This window comes from Odocoileus virginianus, chromosome 26, assembly GCF_023699985.2.
Source record: "Odocoileus virginianus isolate 20LAN1187 ecotype Illinois chromosome 26, Ovbor_1.2, whole genome shotgun sequence".
NCBI classification, from domain to species: domain Eukaryota; kingdom Metazoa; phylum Chordata; class Mammalia; order Artiodactyla; family Cervidae; genus Odocoileus; species Odocoileus virginianus.
Genome location: NC_069699.1, coordinates 25,699,721 through 25,718,274, shown reverse-complemented (window position 1 = coordinate 25,718,274; position 18,554 = coordinate 25,699,721). Strand labels below are relative to the sequence as shown.

Here is an 18,554-nt window from a genome sequence, read left to right as displayed (position 1 = left end):
CTTTATCTTGCCCAGTCACCTGCCTGTTGGTCATCACTAACAGTCCTAGCCCGACTTCTGTTACATGTGCTGTGTCTCGAGCACTTTTCTAGGCAGTTAAAACCACTCTGTAATGACCCTTGGCATCTGATATCATCGTTATCCCCTGTTCACCTGTGAGGAACCTGAGTCATCAAGAGGCACATTCTGGAATGAATTTACAGTTACCAGTGGGGAAGGGTGAGGGGAAGGGGTAGTCAGGGAAGCTGGGATGGAGATGTGCACACTGCTGTGTTTAAAATGGATAACCAACAAAGACCTACCGTATGGCACTGGGAGCTCTGCTCGGTGTTACGTAGCAGCCTGCTGGGAGGGGAGTTTGGGCAAGGATGGATAGGTATATTATATGTATGGCTCAATCACTCAGCTGTGCATCTGAAGCTGGCACAACATTGTTAATTGGCCAGACTCCAATTTTTTAAAAAAAGAGGCATGTTCTGGGGACTGTGCATCTGAACACAAATCAGTCAGTGCACAGGTACCCTCATAGCCTGCACTTCAGAGAGGAGGAGAACGTGAGACAGAGGGCCAGTGACCTTTCCTGGGTTGCACAGGAAGCTGGAGGCGGCTGTACCGGATGTATCTGCGCCCCCATCCCTTGGGAATGCTCTCAAAGCCTGCCAGGGCTGCCAAGTTTTTACAGAGCTACCCTTGCCATGTGCCCCCCAGGTGACATTTGGCCCTCGGTACTCCAATTGCCTCTTTCAGGCCTGCCACACCATCTTTCATCCTTTGAGAGCCAGCTTCCCCCCCTCCCCCCGTATCCCTTACATTCTTCCATCCATCCTGGCTAAACCAGGCCTCAGTAACAATCTCATTTACATCTGGGAGGGGAGGGAAGATTTAGTTCAAAACCACGTGGGTAAAGGCATCTTCCAGTCGTGTGCCTTTTAAGCCTCATGCTAAAGCAGGTCTTGGTAATTCCTTCTTTACCTTCTTTCCCCAGAACCAGAGGATGCAAATCCCAGCAGGCTGGCAGCAGGCGCCCTGCTCCTTTCAAGGTGGATAAGTAGAGGCTCATGAGGAATCCGTGGGAATAGTTTTGATGGTCTCACAAGGTGAGAGCCGTTCCTTTTCCTTTAAAGGTGTTGCTTTTTAGGCATTACTGCGGAGTCCCTGTTAGAATAAATAGATGTGGTATTTCTTGAAAGCTCTCATGCTCACACTATGGATGCTTAAGTAGCATGTCTATTTTGAATGCGTGAGAAGAGAAAGGTACTCTTTGTAGCTTTAAAAGAGCTTCCTTTCCAGACCCTTTTCCATTTCAGGCTCAACCACTTGACCCCCTCCCCATTGTCCCCCTGGCATCCATTGCAATAAAACTCTTATTAAGCACCCTACACCAAGAGCAACTTCATTTAGTTTTTTTGTGACTTGTGTTCATTCTTAGAAATACTCGTCTCCTTTAGAAAATTGGGCAAAACAGGGAATGATGTCTGAATCTGCTGTGAGTAAACTCTCGTGTGTGTATATAAACTTGGGTTGTGAGACTTCCTTGGTGGCTCAGTGGTGAAGAATTCACCTGCTAGTACAGGAGACTCAGGTTCAGCCTCTGGGCTGGGCAGATCTCCTGGAGGAGGAAATGCAACCCAGTCCATATTCTTGCCTGGAAAACCCCATGGACAGAGGGGCCTGGCGGCCTGCAGTGCTGGGGCTTGCAAAAGTCAGACACGACTTAACACTAAACAGCAACAAGCATGGGCTACGGGGAGGAGGGATGAATGCATTTGAAATAGAAGACAGGGACTTCCTGGCGGTCCAGTGGTTAAGACAGCCTTTCAGCTCAGAGGGGGCTGATTTGATCCCATGTTGGGGAACTAAGATCCCATATGCTTCTTGACCAAAAAACTAAAACATAAGACAGAAGCAGTATTGTAACAAACTCAATAAAGGCTTTAAAAATGGTCCACATAAAAAATGAATCTTGAAAAAATAGAAGACAAAATATTTTAAAATTTGCTCTAAGGCAAGGCAAAGTGTAAAGCCCTACAATTCATATTGATTTACATTGACTCATGGCGGTGAGGGGCAAATTCATAGTATGCAGTTGGGGACAGTTTTAGGATGCTGCCTGATGGAGGTAGGATTAGAAATCAGCTTTGAAGTGAGAAATAAGATTTTTTAAAAATTTATTTTAATTGGAGGCTAATTACTTTACAATATTGTGGTGTTTTTTGCCATACATTGACATGAATCAGTCATGGGTATACATGTGTTCCCCATCCTGGCCCTCCCTCCCACCTCCCTCCCCATCCCATCCCTCTGGGTCTTCCCAGTGCACCAGTCCTGAGTGCCCTGTCTCATGCATCCATCCTGGGCTGGCGATCTGTTTCACATATGATTATATATGTTTCAATGCTATCTCTCAAATGATCCCACCCTCGCCTTCTCCCACAGAGTCCAAAAGTCTGTTCTGTACATCTGTGTCTCTTTTGCTGTCTCACATATAGGGTCATCATTACCATCTTTCTAAATTCCATATATATGCGTTAATATACTGTATTGGTGTTTTTCTTTCTGACTTACTTCGCTCTGTATAATGGGCTCCAGTTTCATCCATCTCATTAGAACTGATTCAAATGCATTCTTTTTAATGGCTGAGTAATATTCCATGGTGTATATGTACCACAGCTTCCTCATCCATTCGTCTGCTGATGGACATCTAGGTTGCTTCCATGTCCTGGCTATTGTAAACAGTGATGCGATGAACACTGGGGTACACGCGTCTCTTTCAATTCTTGTTTCCTTGGTGTGTATGCTCAGGAGTGGGATTGCTGGGTCGTATGGCAGTTCTACTTCCAGTTTTTTAAGGAATCTCCACATTGTTGTCCATAGTGGTTGTACTAGTTTGCATTCCCACCAACAGTGTAAGAGGGTTCCCTTTTCTCCGCACCCTCTCCAGCATTTATTGCTTGTAGACTTTTTGATAGCAGCCATCCTGACTGGCATGAGTTGGTACCTCATTGTGGTTTTGATTTGTAGAGAAACAAGATTTGCTGAAGGACATTGAGGGTGGGTTAGCAACAGGAAACAAGCGACATCATTCATGAAGTAAAAAGAAAATAGACATGCTTGCATTCCTTAACTAGCCAGGCAGAGCACAGGTCAAGGACTGGCAAACTCTACAGCCCAGGGGTCAAGTCTGGCCCTCTGCCTGTTCGTGTAAAGTTTTACTGGGGCATGGCCCTCCCCATCAGTTCGTGTATGATTTCTGGTTGCTTTTGCCGTGCAGTGCCAGAGTTACAGAGTGATTACAGCAGGGAGTGAATGGCATGTGAAGCCTAAAATGTTTACTGTGGCCGCTCTGTGGAAAAATTTAGGAAGATGTACTAGAATTTGCTAAGGAAGAGGTACTAGGTAAATAGAATGGAAGAAAAGTTGAGAAAAGAGAGGAAAAGGACAGTTTAGAGGAAGAATAAGGGGAAAAAGAAAAGTAGATGGAGAGAGAGAGAAGGCCAGAGCTTACTAGGTTTTTTTTGTGTGCACATGACCCCTTCTTTCAGCCAGGTATGGCCTCACTGATATTCACGGTGCTTGGCAGCACCCCGCCCTCCCTACAGGATTGTGGAATCGCAGTGGGGTAACTGTTGGCGACAGGAGTCCTATAGCATCAGCTTTCCCTGAAGAGTTCAGCGCCATGTAAAATCTGAAAGCAAAATTTCAGAACTCTTGAGAGCTAAATGATGTGTGCATAAGAACCGAATGAGGCCTGAAGGCAAAAGCATTACCATCCTGCTTTAGACATTCCACACTAAAGATGATAACCAAAGCAACACAGGGTGAACTTAGCATTTCCCTAATTTCTGGAACAATCTCCGTGATATTATGTGTTTGGTCAAGTGAGTTCGGGAAATGCTGAGTTACTGGGTTGATGAAAAATTTCACTTGAGTTTTTCTGTAAGATCGTATGGAAAAACTCAAATGAACTTGTTTGGCAACCCCAGAAAATACAGGTAAACATACTTATTTGCTGCTGGACTTCTCAGAGACTTTAATATTCCTTAGGACACTCTGGGAGCAGAAGAAAAGGCATAGTGCTTCTCAGATTGATTTGACATGAACGTCATCTGGCTTTTTAAATAAAGCCCATTTTGGGACACAGTGGTATGAGTCTTATTTTGAGATTAATATATTCATATACAGACAGAATCTTAAAGGTCACGTAGCCCCATGCTTTCATAATCATGTAGTGAATCTTCTTCCCAGGAACTTTTAAAAATCAGATTTCAACCTGAGAGTCTGTGCTGTTGATTTGAATGTTGCTCTTAGAAATTTGTTTATGGTGTTTGGGTTTAGAAATTTTGTAATTGCAATTTCTAATCCAATTTAACCTTAGATTCTACTTTCCTCTCAGCCCTTGAATTCTCTCCTTCCTGAGTGGGTAATGGCAAAAAAAAGAAAGGGGGCTGAAAATGATAAAACTCCGTAATTAGACACTTAAAGGTCAGTCACTGGGAAAAATGAACCAGCATGTTGCCTCGATGGTCGTGGATGATGAGTTTGAGGTTTAAAAAAAAGATCCTGTATTTCAAATACAGCACAGAATCAGCCCTAATTGCCTGAACTGTGGGCTTCCAAATGAGTGTCTGGAAATTGGCAGTCAGCACAAGCCCACATCTGCTGCGATCAGCTCCTGACTGCACTGCGTCCTCCGTCACGTGAAGGAGCCACTCGCCTCCCCAGTAACACCGTCCCCTCCATGCGGACTTTGCTTCCTGTGTGACCTGCTCTGCAACAGGGGAGGCCCACGCTAGGGGCTTAGGGGGTGCTCAGGGTGTACTCAAAGCCCTAGGATAAGCCCAGTGTATTTTTCTGGAGAATCCTTAAAAAGATTTTTTTCTTTTTGATGTGGACTATTTTTAAGGTCTTTATTGAATTTATTATAATATTGCTTCTGTTTTAGGTTTTTATTTTTTTTGGCTGCAAGATATGTGGAATCTTAGCTCCCTGACTAGGGATTGAACCTGAACCTCCTGCATTAGAAGATGAAGCCTTAACTACTGGACCATCAGGGAATCCCCCCAAAGTAACTTTTATTGACATATAACACACACACTTTTCTCTGTGTGTACTTTTCTCTTAAACAACTGGAAATAGAACTGCCATATGACCCAGCAATCTCACTCCTGCATACACACCAAGGAAACTAGAACTGAAAGAGACACGTGCACCCCAATGTTCATCGCAGCACTGTTTATAATAGCCAGGACATGGAAGCAACCTAGATGCCCATCAGCAGATGAATGGATAAGGAAGCTGTGGTATATATACACCATGGAATATTACTCAGCCATTAAGTACCTATGTCCTGATGGTATAACACATTTTCTTTTTTTTTTTTTTTCATTTATTTTTATTAGTTGGAGGCAAATTACTTTACAATATTGTAGTGGTTTTTGCCATACATTGACATGAATCAGCTATGGATTTACATGTGTTCCCCATCCCGATCCCCCCTCCCGCCTCCCTCCCCATCCTATCCTTCTGGGTCTTCCCAGTGCACCAGCCCCGAGCACTTGTCTCACGCATCCAACCTGGGCTGGTGATCTGTTTCACCCTTGATAATGTACGTTTCAATGCTGTTCTCTCAGATCATCCCACCCTCGCCTTCTCCCACAGAGTCCAAAAGTCTGTTCTGTACATCTGTGTCTCTTTTTCTGTCTTGCATATAGGGTTACCGTTACCATCTTTCTAAATTCCATATATATGCATTAATATACTGTATTGGTGTTTATCTTTCTGGCTTACTTCACTCTGTATAATGGGCTCCAGTTTCATCTGTCTCATTAGAACTGATTCAAATGCATTCTTTTTAATGGCTGAGTAATATTCCATGGTGTATATATACCACAGCTTCCTTATCCATTCGTCTGCTGATGGACATCTAGGTTGCCTCCATGTCCTGGCTATTATAAACAGTGCTGCGATGAACATTGGGGTGCACGTGTCTCTTTCAGTTCTGGTTTCCTTGGTGTGTATGCCCAGGAGTGAGATTGCTGGGTCATATGGCAGTTCTATTTCCAGTTTTTTAAGGAATCTCCACACTGTTCTCCGTAGCAGCTGTACTAGTTTGCATTCCCACCAACAGTGTAAGAGGGTTCCCTTTTCTCCACACCCTCTCCAGCATTTATTGCTTGTTGACTTTTGGATAGCAGCCATCCTGACTGGCATGTAATGGTACCTCATTGTGGTTTTGATTTGCATTTCTCTGATAATGAGTGATGTTGAGCATCTTTTCCTGTGTTTGTTAGCCATCTGTATGTCTTCTTTGGAGAATTGTCTGTTTAGATCTTTGGCCCATTTTTTGATTGGGTCATTTATTTTTCTGGAATTGAGGTGCAGGAATTTGAGATTAATCCTTTGTCTGTTTCTTCGTTTGCTATTATTTTCTCCCATCCTGAAGGCTGTCTTTTCACCTTGCTTATAGTTTCCTTTGTTGTTCAAAAGCTTTAAGTTTCATTAGGTCACATTTGTTTATTTTTGCTTTGATTTCCAATATTCTGGGAGGTGGGTCATAGAGGATCTTGCTGTGATTTATGTCAGAGAGTGATTTGCCTATGTTCTCCTCTAGGAGTTTTATAGTTTCTGGTCTTACATTTAGATCTTTAACCCATTTTGAGTTTATTTTTGTGTAGGTATAACACATTTTCAATATACAAACATATCCACACAACCAGTGCTCACAGAGGATCAGTTTTAATTGCATATTTTATATTAAATCATGTGAAGATATATTATCAAGTAATACACCTGAGGTATTTTTAAAAAATGAGATTCCAAATGACTTTTAGGGCATTGGCATGAGTCATTTCAGGCTCTGTCCTCAGAAGAGCTGTGTCCACTCCTCTCAGGGCACAAATGGATGCCTCTTTGCTGTTTGGTAAGAAGTTTAATTGCTGATGGATGAAAAAGTTCCAGGAGCAGTGAGTAGGCAGATCTCAGGAGTAGTCCGCATCACACTGAGTCCTCACACGGGGCCAAACACTGCACACGTGTTACTGTGAGTGTTCACAACATGCCTGGCGGTGCGTGCACTGCACACTTGAGGCAGCGGAGGCCTCGATGCAGTGTCAGTAATGGAGCGAGGGTCCCACATCCTTCAGATCCGAAGGTCCGTTCTCATAACTGCTCTGTTTAACCGCCTCTGTGACATTTCCCTGTTTGCTTTTGTTTGAAGCCAAGCAGTCTTACAAAGGAATATCGTTGCCATTTTTTAAACATGAATTGAACACCCATACTTCTTGTTGTAGCGCTCTGAAAGCAAAAACATTCATTTTTGGGATGGAGACACACACTGATGGTTTTGTAACATAGCCCCCTGTCAGTTTTAGAGGAAAAGCAATCCAAGTGGAATTTGGAATGAATTACCTTCAAATGGCCATGCTCTGCAATGCACTACTGTAATCTGGGATATTGCAAGGCAGCCTAATGTGCTGGGTGATGACACGTATGACCATTATGTGGCTCTCCCTCATTGAATGCATTGGGCGCAACCCAAATCATAAATCTGCCAGCAGACAAAACATAAAATTTACATGCGAGATCAAATCTCCCCTGTCCTGATTTTTATACAAGGGTCACCAGTGGGTAATAAATTAAGATTCAGAATAAAAGTTACCTGCAGGTGCTAAATCACAAGACCATGTCAGGATCATAGCATTTTCTTTTGTGAATAACATTTCTGTTTGTTACCAGAGCCTGTGCTTACGTAAAGCACGGGTCGCTGTTTGTTTAAGGAAAGATGCCCTTTGTCCCTTAGAGATTTTGTATTTCTTTGGACAAATGTACTCATATTGTTTTCCTGAACAGCCAGCTATCTGCTATCCAGATCTGGGTTTGAAAGCTAAACGTAGGCAAGCAGACATGCTTGGATGGTCTTTTGTACTAATAAATCTCTGGCTGTCAAGAAATTACACATATATTTTAATTTCATTAGCTTTCAAGAAATATTTATTGAGCACCTGCTGCCTGGTCATGTATGAGGCACAGAGTGTGCAAATATGAACAAGGCAGTTCCATTGAGAAATGGTTAGTCAGGGATCAGCACAAGAAAATACCACCTTAGGCAGTTTAAGCAGGGCGAGATGCAGTGTTGAAAAGCAGATGGTTAGAAATTCGTGGGAAGCATTGGAGGGTCTGTAAGGTCTGGTTCCAGGAATAAGCCCCTGAGCACCTCCAGTCAGCAGAAAGGAAGTACCAAGATCCCGTGGTCACCATCCCTGCTGCCTCAGCTGTCTCTTGATGCACAGAGAGACTGGAGAAAGCAGGTTGAATGCCACTGTCCAAAGACCTAGGGTTTCTGAGCCTTTCCTTGGTAACACGATCTTACCAGGGCAGAACGATGGTCTCTGCCTGACTTCTGCTTTGCAAAGACTTCATGAGTGCCGTTAAGTGGCTGAGTCTGATTTCTATCCAGCTGCAGAGGAGTCTGGGAAAAGCCATTCATAACTCTCCCCACTAGACGGATGGTGTGAATTGTCAGGAGAATTGGTCTGTAATATCTCCCACTGGAAGCAGGGCAGGGGGCAGATGTAAATGTGCATAATTTCAAAATAATAGGAATAGTCCCTGTCCTCTGCATCAAGTGTTGCAGGAATAGAGGGGACCAATGCTTATCTAAGCCTGAAGGGTGTCTGAGAAGGCTTTTGGGTGGGAGATGCCTCTGCACTGAGTCTCAGAAGGTGAGGGGGAATAACTGAGGTGGACGGGTCGAGGGATAGCCATGGGGGCGGCATGAGCAGAAGTAGAAGGCTCTGTGTGTGCATGTGTGTGTGTGTGCGCGCAAAATGCATGGCTGCCCGTGCACATGTACATACACGCATGCACGCACACACACCCCCATAGAAAATTCAGATAAAGAAACTGTTAGGTGTGGAGGAGGTGGATGAAGAGATGGGGTTGGAGAAAGATGCAAATAGGACTGAGTTAAAGAAGGCCTGTTTCCCATTCCTACCAGGAACGTGTTTACTCCGTAAAATGGAAGTGTATTACGAACATTGATTGTTTTTACGTTTTATTTGTCCCCTGTACTTTTAAGATTATCTCTTAATTCCTCTGGGGAACAACTTCTCCCCAGTCTTAGTCAGCGTGGCTTAAGAGAGGTTGACCCGCCTCCTGACTGCAGTAGAAGGCATGGGGCCCAGGCCTGCCCACTGAGGATATTCCATGCCCTGTGAATCAAGGTTTGAGTTGAGTCAATCAGACATTGCATACATTAGAACTTAGACTGTTACTGAATTTGTTAGTAAATATAAGCTTATTTAAACCTTCCTGAGGTTGCTAAATGGAGAAGCTGAGGTTCTTTAAGAGGATGCCCGAGAATGACATCGACAGAGAGGAAAGCAGAGACCAGAGACAGAGAAAGACCAGGCTAGTAAGGTCCCTCAGAACCCACTGGCCTAACGTCCTCCCCGCTTACCTGAGCCAGTCAACTCCCCTTTTCTGTCCAGGCAGTTGTGAATTTGTTGTCACTTTAAGTTGAAGAGATCTTGAGGGTTATTCGTGACCTTTGAAAGATTTTAAGACAAATATCAATATGATCAGACAGAATTAATGGGCTGAGGTTGAAAGCTGGAAGATGAGTCTGAAGATCTGTACTTGTCCCACAAAAATACTGTGTATGCTGGACTTGGTGGGGAGCAAGGGTGTAAGGGATGGCCTTGGGAAGTGTTTAGCACATAAATCAGCAGTGCTTCTGTGTGCTCATCCTTACTGGGCCAGTGGCCATGTTCCACAGTCCGGCTTGCAGCTCGGACAGTCATGTGACTAAGTAGTAGCTGGTGGGAAATACATGGAAGTGATATGTACTCATCCTTCCCCCCGACCCACGTTATGTCTTTAGAACAAGCCTGATTTTCCTCTATTTTGGCTTATTCTCCTGTTCCTCCTCCCTGCCCCCTGATGGACTGAAATCTAGACCTGGGGATTGTAGGCAGGGTCAGCCATGAAGATAAGACCAGTGCTCTAAGAATGGCACGATTGCAGGACTCTGGATTCTGGTGGCCTTGTGGAGCAAAATGGCCTTTTTTCTTGTATCACCTTTGCCTTTTACTGAGAGAGAAGGGAAACGTTTATCTTGTTAAGCCATTGGTTCTTAGTCTATCAAAGCAGCTGGTCCATTATTGTAGCTAGTATTTATATTTACATCTAGATCATGAGGACAGGAGAGAATTCACAGAAAATGATTGCCAGGCAGTCATGGTGTTTCTGTGTTTCAGAAACATTGCTCTGGAGAATAGTTTTGGAGGACAGCACCAGCTGAGATATGAGGCATGCTGGACTTGCTTGGGAGCAAGGTGTAGTGGTCCAAGGGGGAGAGAATTCCATTTGGGACCAGGATGTTAGTAGAGGGGACAAAAGGAGATAAGTGGATGATCTTATATTTCAGCTAAAGGCAGCAGGACAGGATGAATGAACGACTGTGCGGGTGAGGAGAAAAAAGAATCAAAATTCCTTTAGTCCATGGGGTAGGAGATGTCTTCACTGTCCAATTTGAATGGGTTTGGAGGGGGAGAAGAAGAAGTCAAGTTGGGGCACCATAAGTTTGAAGTGTGAAACCCACAGAGGGCTGTCCAGTAGGTTTAAGCATACAGGGGCCTACAGCTGCGTAGAGAAAGTAAGACTAGAGATGAAAACCTGAATGATAACAGCAGATAAATGGTAATTGAATTCATGAATATTGATAGAATTGCCCAAGAAGGGGGCAAGGCCTGGCATAGAATTTCAAGGGTGTGACACTTATGGGGGGAAAAAGTCCATGAAAGAGATGGAGGAGGAATAGTTAGAGAGGTGGGGGGAAGGAGTGAATAAGACGTGGATTTTGACGGGAGGACAGTTGAAAATAGCCTGCTACTAAGAGGCTAGAAGAAGAAAAGATTCTGGAAAGTGTCCAGATGGGATGATGACCTTGACAAGAGAAATTCCTGGGGTGGAAACCAACTGGGAGTGGTTTGAAGAATGAATGGGAGTAAGATATGGAAGGCAGGGTGTAGACCACTCCTTCAAGAAGGTAGTTACAAAGGAAGGGACCAGTGGCATTTGGAGGATGACATTGGACTCAAGGTGAAACTGTACTCAGGATTGTTTTTTTTTTCTTCCCTGTTTCTAACAGCATCCTGTGAATCAGTGGATCTACCTAAAGGATGTGATGTTTTCTCAAAAAGACTTGGAAATGAGTTCTGTTAATGTTCTAGTTAGATATAATAGGGCTATGAAAAGGTCTTTGCATTTGCTAATGGGCCTATAATGTAGGTAACAGTTGAGTGGTGTTTATTTAGGACCTGTTTGGCTTCCGTGTTGGCTCCAGTGGTAGAGAATCTGCCTGCAATGCAGGAGACCCAGGTTTGATCCCTGGGTCGGGACGATCCCCTGGAAAAGGGCATGGCAACCCACTCCAGTATTCTTGCTTGGAGAATCCCATGGACAGTGGAGCCTGGTGGGCTATAGTCCACGGGGTCGCACAGAGTTGGACATGACAGAGGGACAAACACTTATACACTCAGCGCCATGCTCAATGCAGTGAGGGCTACAGAAGGCCTGTAAGACATGATTTCTGTTCTGCAGGGGTTTACAGCCGTAACAATGGGTAACAGCCCAGCATTTTGAAATTTCAAAATACTCTTGAATATGTTTCCTTAATGTGAGTCTGGTAACTGCACACACCTGGAGGTATGGAGTACTGGGGACCCGCAGAAGCAGAGCGGTGGTAAAGGATCCACGTGTTCTCTCTCTCCAGCCGCCAACCGCCGCCTCCTTGCTCACAGCAGTTTCCATCTCCCGGAATAGGGACCCCAGGATGGAGAGTGGGTGGGAAGCGGAGCCCTCCGTTCTCCCCACCAGGACTTTCAGGCACTCCCTGAGGGCACCCACCCCATGCTCAGGGCCGGGGGGCACACACGGGTAGATAAGCTTGTTGTTCAGGGCGCTGGACGTTTGGGTTGAGGAGACTTTGAGTGACAGAGAAGCCAGGGGTTTGCGTTTCATCGTCTTGTGCTTATCAGCCTCCCTGAATAAACCTTCACGCTTGAAGACTCTTTCAGGTTCCAAGGAACAGAGTGATGCACTATCTTCCTCAGCTGATAGTAAGGTAGAGAGGTGAGTCGGGCATGGCTGGGGAGAAGCTGGTATAAGGATGGAGTGTGAGGAACGCAGAGACATTTGGCCAGGGCCATCTTGGAAAACATACCAGGAGTTCTATGTCTGATGTGGGCTCCCAGGACTGTAGTAACAATAAATAATCATAACCAAATCCACCAATGGTTACTGAGAACTTACTGCATTCTAGGTTCTGTGCTAAGAGTTGTGTCTTCATTACTCTTTTGTCTTGTTTCATTTTAAAGTTTCATATTTTGAATGGATAAGAGTCACAGCTCAGGAAAACATACATGGATATTTCTGTCCCCTGGACAACAGTGCTATTAATGGTTTTGATATCGTAACAGAGATATTTTATGCATACATAAGCAGATATCTATATTTATTCTTTACCCTTATCTTGTTTCTTTTTAAAAATGCAAACAGAAGCATTGTGCACACCTGTTTCAAATCCAGCATTTTCACTTAACAGTATATTAATAACTTGTGGTTCTTTCCAGGTCAGAAATAAAAGAATCCATTTATTTTTGTTTGTTTTCAGGAAGATAGCTTTATATCCCATTGTTTGGAGTAATATAATGTGTTTAGTCCTCTGTTAAAAGCCACTGAAATTGCTTCCATTCGTTTGCACATGTGGATTTTGCTGCAGTGAAAAACGTTGTATATAAGTCATTTTGCATCATAAATGAATCTATGGAGTAAATTCCAACAAGTGTAACTGACCTAACAAGGGGTATATGCATTTTTAATTTTGGTAGATAATGCCAAAGTGTCCTGCATGGTCATCACATCTATTTATATGGCCTGCAGCCCAGCATCTATTCCCCACAGCACAGTGGGTTATCCAACTTTTGCTTTCTTGTCGATGAGCTAGGTAAAAACTGATACCTTGGTATAGTTACAATCAACATTTCTCTTATTGTGAATGAGCATCTTTTTTGTGTGTATGGTCATTTATTGTTTGGATGTATATATGCTTTTTTCTGTTTTGGGTTGTCTCTTTGACTTCAATTTCTAGATGTCCTTATTTATGAGAGAGTAGGAAAGGTTAATTTTTGTCTGTGATGTGAGTAACTGATCGTTCCCCTGTTTTTCCACTGGTATTTTCATTTTGCATCAGTGGCTCTGCCATAGCGATAAAAAAATTTTTTTAAACATAATTTATAACTCTTTTGTGCTTTACCAAAAGGGTCTCTCCGTTGTGATATACTGCATGTTTTCCTTTCCAGGACTGCCATGGCTTTATGTTCACGTTTCCATCTTTGATCCCTTATAGTTTATTTTGGTATAAAATGTGGGCACATGTCCTGCTCTATGTAGTTCTGATGGCTACTCTGTTATCTGAGTACCATTTGTTGAAAACCTGTCTTTTCTCACTGATTTGAGATACTTCGTTTATTATATGCCATTGCTTCATTTAATTGTTAATGACAGTCCTTTGAAGTTAGTCTTGGTCTCCATGGTACAGATGAGGAAACCGTGGCTCAGCAAGGCTGTGTTACATCTAGAAGTGAATTTGGCAAAGTTTGAGCCCAAGTGGTATTGGGCTATGTTGTTTGAAACAGCAGTTCTAGAAGTTTCTTGCTCAGGGATGTGTGCCTCTGCTTGACCCCAGAGCCTTCATGTTGTTGTGGCTTCCCACTTGTCTGCCACTATGTACTGAAGTCCTCTTCCTCCAGCTCTTGGGCTCAGAGGCTTTAAAGAGGAGACTGGTTGCATTAGCACCCTTATTGGTCAGGGTGCCTGGTCAAGACTGCCTCCCAGGCCATGAGCCCCTGGCCATTTGTAGGTCCACTGCCCACTCCAGTGATGGCCACAGCCAAGGTACTAGGGCCAAAGTATGTAGTGTCAGCCACCTGCGGAAGAGGAGGGCCCTCCAGACGGAGGCTTCCCAGAGTAGAGCGCTCTGCTGGGCTGAGTGAATGTGAGCAATGTGCAGCCTGCTTGGCTGAATTAAGTCTTGTATCCTCTGTACGAATCGGGACTCTCTGGGTTAAAAGTAACAGAAACCCAACATGAATTAACTTACTCCAAAGGGGAAGTTTCTCTTCTAATGAAGCCACGGAGAAAGCTGTGATCTGAATGGCCTCAGATGCTTGGATTCAGGACATCAAAACCATCAGTGTCTGGCTCTCTTTCCTCCCTGTGTCTCTCCTCTTTCTGCCACCCCATCATTCCAGAAGAGGAGGTTCTGAGCTGACAGCATTACAGTTCATGAATTTCAGGGAAAGCTTCTGATTGACTGCAATTAGGGGCACAGATCTTCCATGGAATGATCACTCTGGCCAGGGAAGGGAGGCTCGGGTATATGACTGGCCCAGTCTGGCTGAGTGGCCTGGGTGACAGTAAGTGGTTAGGGTCATCGGAAGATCTAATAAAACTGTATGGTTGGGATGGGGAGGGGCAGGACAGGGGTGACCTGTGTCGGGATCATCAGGTAGAGCAAGAGAACAGATGTGCTCCATTTTATTCTGCCCTTTGTTTCAGAGCCAAAGCATGTACTTTGCCTGCTGTTGTCTAATTTTGGCACCGAATACTGCCTCCTTTTCTCCTTCCTTTTTCTAGAAAAGGGATCATTCTACTTAGAAGTTCCCATGAATTTTACATCAATAATGCCCGTCTTGGTTTGTGGCTACTGATCAGCTTATTTCAGATAAATTTATTCACCCAATTAAAGATTCTCTCATCCAATAAACTTTTATTGAATCCTCCTCTGTGCTGGTGGGTCTGCTCTATTAGCTTTTGTGGGATTGGAGATTTAGGATTTATAAATACTCAGTATTGGAGGTATTGGAAGAACCAGAAATCCTCTGGAGCTAGCTCATGCAGAATAATGGGAATCGATGAAGGCACAGTGGAAACGGAAGCCTCAGGAAGGGGCCAGAAGCAGGCCTGGAGAGCATTCGGGAATTCTCCTGTGCTTCTCCTGTCTGCTCTTTTCTTGGGCTGTTTCTCTCCTTGCACTCAGCTGACTGACCTTCTCAGCGGCCACATGGACCCTCTCTGGAGCTTCTGCATAACGCTGTAGTCCTAGACACCTGCAGGGACCAGTTACATCACTTTGTTAGGACTGCCATAATGAAGCACCGTAAGCTGGGTGGCTTAAACCCCAGAAGTTCTTTGTCCCACAGCTCTGAGACTGTAAGTTCTAAATCAAGATGTCCTCGGGGTTGGTTCCTCCTGAGGGCTGTGAGAGAGAACCTGTTCCATGCCCCGTCCGAGCTTCCGGTGGTTGTCTGTCGGTCTGACTGTTCCTTGGCATAAAGAGGCATCTCCCCCGTCCCTGTCTTCACTTTAGCACGGTGGTCTTCCTGTGTGTCATGGCAGCAGGTCCAGATTTCCCTTTCTTATAAGGATACCAGTAATACTGGATTCAAGTCTGCCCTAATGACCTCATAATTACTTCAGCAGTGGTCCTAATGTCCAAGTAAGATCACATTCTGAGGTCCTGGGGGTTAGGACTTCAGTAGATGAGCTGGTGCAGGGGATGCAGTTCAGCCCATAACACCCACCGATTCTCTATCCACATTCTGAACCTCCAGAAGAAGGGAGCTGACTGTCCCGTCTGCCTGTCAGGTGGCAGGTGTCTGCCCGCAGTAGAGTCAGCCTGATGGTTTAGGGGTGGAGGCAGGTGGCAACTACTCCCATGGTTTGGGAAGCTTTCTAGAAACCAAGGAAAAGTTCTCCTCCAGTAGCTCTAAGCCTTGGCCTCGGTCATCCACTTCTCAGTGACGAATACCTCTCTGTGATCATTCGTTACTGGTGGACACAGCAGTGATGACTTAGCAGAGAGCTGTTAAGACTGCCCCCATCGATCTGGTGACCAAACAGACTGGCCCTGCCCAGACTGGGTGCCAGATCACATTCCCTGAGCTTTGTTCTGCCTGGAAAAATGCGCTTCATTTGCTCAAGTAGCCATTTTGCTTTGTTATTTTTCCAGTGGAAGGAATACACTTTGTTTCAGGTTTTAAATTTTTTTTTTTAATATAAAGAGAAATGGATAACAGGAAACACTAAGAAGAAAGTACAAAGCCCTGCTACTCCCATGTGACTGAAATAAAAACACTGTTAACAGTTTGGTGCGCTTTCTTCCAGACTGTTGTTTGTCATTTATAAATAAAGATACATACATGCAAATGCATCCACCCATGTGTTGATGTATTAATGGGATTGTATCATATATAAATTTGCTGTTTTTGCTGAAATATTATTGATACTCTTCCATGTTAATCTGCCTAGATCTACATCAACTTTGCAAAATAACTACATAGCATTTCATAATATATTTAATCCTTCTATTAAAGGATATTTTAGGTGACTTTCAAATTTTTGTTAGTGATGATCCTTATCCGTGTGTCTTTATGAATTCCTGGAAGGAGAATTGCCAGGTCAAAGAGTGTGTTCTCCCTTAAATGGAAAAATAGAATAGGAATACTAGTAGCCTGCCGATCACACCCCTCTCTCCTGCTCCTGAAACACCCACAGGCATTGAGGGAAAATGTGCTCTGAGCAGCGCTTAGTAGATGAGAGGATGTGGCTTTCCTGGTGGTGATCTCTCCTGCCTGGAGTTGGCATCAGGCTGCTCCTGTTATTGGGCACAGTTCCCTTTGGTCTTTAAGTCAGTTTACAGTCTCTCCTCCTGCGGCAGCAGGCACCGACCTAGCATCCAAGCCCCTACCCACCAGAGTAAGTGTTGATGGGTTTTCCTGTTCTTTTTACCATCTAGTTGTAGATTTTTTCTTTTCCTCTGCCTGGGTTGAAGCCTTACTGTTGAGGGGGCCTCGTGCCCACTGAACGCACACCGGATGCCAGGCAGAGCAGGTGGTGGGCCTGCTGTGGCCCTAGAGGCTGGGGAGGGTGGGTTTTATGTCGACTGGAGTGGCCAGGCAGTTTCCTCCTTTCAGCCACCCCTGAAACAGCAACAAGAGATGAATCAGGTGGCCCTCTGCTCTCCAGGAAAATGTCTTAAAGTGTCTGCGTTACAAAGGAGGATTGATGTGTGGTATATTATTTAAGCTGGTGTTATTCATTATGTCAGCAGTCTTTTTCCAAATCACCAGGTGACAGATGATAAAAAAACAGGCCATTGTGACATCTGGCTTGAGAGACAGTCAGTCTCCTGTAGGGCCTTCGTTCTCCTGGGAGTTCACAGGTCTCTCATTCTAGGCTTGTTTGTTTTTGGGTTTTTGGAGCCTATAGAGAAATTTTGCAATGAGGGCAGTGAAGGCTGTGTGTGTGTGTGTGTGAGTGAGATGCCCACCCACATACACAAACAGCCATCTGGCCTACTGTTAGTGCAGCATCAAGAGCATTCCACCTGGGCACAGTTGTACAACTTTGTAAAAGCTTCACACAAAAGTGTATTTCTAAGACATGCTCCTCACTCGCTCACTGCATTCCCTGTAATTCATCCTGAGTTTATTGCGATTACCGATAGGCTTTGTTTTATGAGGACCACTCATTACCCCACCGCTGGGCCGAGGGACAGTGCAGCAGCTGAGTGATGGGAAAGAACCAGAGAAACGTGGGTCTGCCAGGGTCTGTGTGTAGCAGTTTAGGGGGAAGAGGAAGTGCTAGCCTTTTCCTAAGAAAACCTATACTATAGCATGTGAAGTAGGAGAAATAGATGAAGGGAATCCAGAGAGAGTCCTTAAAGGGCACATCAAAAGTATGTTTGGAGAGAGAGAAAGGACTCTGCTAATTTTATCATTTACCCAGAGGTTACTGTGCATTGGGCACCAAGGCTAAGTGCTTTACTGACATTTCATTGCTCATAAAAACCCTCTATGGCATCATTACTATTCCCATTTTACAGACAAGTAAGCTGAGTCTGGGAGAAGTTAGGTCATGTGTGCAGGATCGATCGTGCAGCTATGATATTGTCCTGTTCCCCTCTGATTTGAGAGCATACTGTGCCCTCATCCATAGTCGTATATGGTCCTTCAAGTTCATGTGCAGCTTTTGGTTTGGAGGAGAATGCTCTTCTGAGACAACAAATGCTGGATGTCATCTCATTAGACATTCATTTCCTTTCAGCACTGGAAAGATGATTATTTATTTGGTGAGATGAGATAAATTTTAAAAACATATTTGTAATAATAGTTTTGAGTTGTCTGAGCATGGACTGAGGGCCAGTTTTGCACTAAGATCTTGAAATGTATTATTTCACTTAATTGTTTTATAACCGTGTGAGAGTTCCTGTTATGATCCCTGCAGTTTCCAAAAATATTGCATGTTTGCTTATTTTCCATTTCGATCCCCCTCTCTGCAATTAAAATCCAGGCGCCCTGAGGGCAGGGACCATTTCTGCTGTTTTGCTGATACATTGCTGGTATTTAACCCAGTGCCTAGCAAAGGGTGAGACGTCAATGAAACATCACTGAATCCAAGAATGAATCAGTATTCTGGGGGGATAAATGAAG

The 18,554-nt window shown here is 44.3% G+C and overlaps 1 long non-coding RNA gene across 3 annotated transcripts in view; it reads left to right on the top strand.

Annotated features, from left to right (window-relative positions):
• The first annotated feature begins 995 nt into the window (after positions 1–995).
• The window catches only part of LOC110143888 (uncharacterized), a 90,981-nt gene continuing 73,422 nt past the window's right edge, over positions 996–18,554 (top strand). For all 3 annotated transcript variants that reach the window (XR_011483686.1, XR_011483684.1, XR_011483685.1), the window contains exon 1: positions 996–1,097. This is a non-coding gene — a long non-coding RNA (uncharacterized lncRNA). The remainder of the gene's footprint in view (positions 1,098–18,554) is intronic.